This window comes from Ochotona curzoniae, unplaced genomic scaffold (assembly GCF_017591425.1).
Source record: "Ochotona curzoniae isolate NIBS_2020 unplaced genomic scaffold, NIBS_Ocur_1.0 scaffold_1037, whole genome shotgun sequence".
NCBI lineage: Eukaryota > Metazoa > Chordata > Mammalia > Lagomorpha > Ochotonidae > Ochotona > Ochotona curzoniae.
In genome coordinates, this window is record NW_024467083.1 from 31511634 (window position 1) to 31513526 (window position 1893).

The window sequence follows — 1893 nt, forward strand, 5'->3', positions numbered from 1 at the left end:
ATACACATACATGTGTTAAATATCTATAATATACACACTATATATCATATATAGATATGTATATATATTTTATACCTATACTATATAGTATATATATATGTATATATATTAGAATTACAAAGTCCCCCTGCAAGAGGCAGTCATTTTACAAGTAGAGAAAGTGACAGCTAAAGCTATCAGTGGTCACTGAGCACTGTCTGTGGTTTCCTGGTCTTAGTGGTGCCTTGTAAATCAGAATGCAGAGTCTCCAACCTTTTCAAGAAAATGAATTTATTATGGAGCAGGGCAGCAACTATTTCACAGGATAGCACACCAAGGCAAAGGAAAAACAAAGTGTTTATAGTTAAAGTGACTATACAAAAAATCAGGCTATGTGCACAAAAACAGGGTGGTCACTGGTAGCAATATGTTAATTCTAAAAGCAATAACATCTTAGCAGACAAAGCAAAAGTTACAGAGGTGAGCATGCGCTTAAACAGACAATAACCTTAAATGGGCCAGCCTACCCTATTAGAACTTGAAGCAGCATCCAAAGTGAATGGTGAGTTCCATGGACTATACCGTGACTTGCTTTAGCTTTTGGGTCTAGTGGTTCTCTATGAGAAAGCAATGACCTGTTTCTTCAGGACTGTGTGGACCAGAGAAAGCAGCCAATGGAGGCAATCTGCCTCTTGTTGACTTACAAAATCAAGCAACCAGAGAATTCTTTTCTTCTCAGAGGGAACCATGAGTGTGCCAATATTACTTTATTTCAAATGTGAAAGAAGACACAACATTCAAGTACAGAAAACTTTCATCGACTGTTTTAACCACTTGCTGATAGCAATCATTGTGGGTGAGAAAATATTTTGTTGTCATGGATTGTCAATCTACAGAACAGAGTCAGAGCATTATGTAGCCAACTGATACACCAGGTCAAGGGCTTCTTTGTGATCTTCTGTGGTCTGACACTGATAAAGCTATCTTAGGCTACGGTGAAAATAACAGAGGAATATCCTTCATATTTCATGCAGAAGTAATTGGAAAATTTCTCTGTAAGCATGATTTCTGATGTTGTATGTAAAGCCCATCCGGCAACTGAAGACAGATCTGAGAAGGTGCAAAAAAGTAGCTGGTCTATTCTCTGCACTTAACTATTGTGAAGAGTTGAAAATGCAAGTCCCATGATGAGCGTGGAGGAAACACTAATGTGTTCCTTTCAGATTTTAAAGCCAAATTGCTGCATCACACCTGTAACAACTGCAAGAAGTAAGATCACAAAGCAAGCGAAGAAATAGGTGTCATTTTGACACTGCCTAGTTGGCATTTTAATGTGAAATGTAAAGCCTTCATTTAAAAAAATTGCCATGGTTATGTTCAGTCCTCCCAGATAGATTTGTGTTTGTGGGGGTCTCTCTCATTTTTTGATTTCATGAATGGCATTGGCTCATTATAACAGTTAAGGAAAGACTCTGTTCCCTGGAAAAAGTGTTGTTTTACTTAGGTTTTTAGTTCTCTATCTCTTTCTCTTTTTTTAAAATATTTATTTATTATTTATTTGAAAGTCAGATATACAGAGAGGAGGATCTTCTGTCTGATGATTCACTCCCCAAGTGAGCGCAACGGCCGACGCTATGCCAATCCGAAGCCAGGATCCAGGAACTTCTTCCAGGTCTCCCACATGGGCTGCAGGGTCCCAAAGCTTTGGGCCGTCCTTGACTGCTTTCTCAAGCCACAAGCAGGGAGCTGGATGGGAAGTGGAGCTGCTGGGATTAGAACCGGCGCCCATATCGGATCCCAGCGTGTTCAAGGCGAGGACTTTAGCCGCTAGACCACGCCGCCGGGCCCATCTATCTCTTTTGAAAAACTTTAATGATGGTATGAAGACAGTACACCTCAGATCAATTCATTCTA

The 1893-nt window shown here is 39.8% G+C and overlaps 1 pseudogene; it reads left to right on the forward strand.

The window, feature by feature from the left end:
• The first annotated feature begins 492 nt into the window (after positions 1 to 492).
• Positions 493 to 1277, forward strand: LOC121168868 (annotated as a pseudogene).
• The last annotated feature ends 616 nt before the right edge of the window (positions 1278 to 1893 follow it).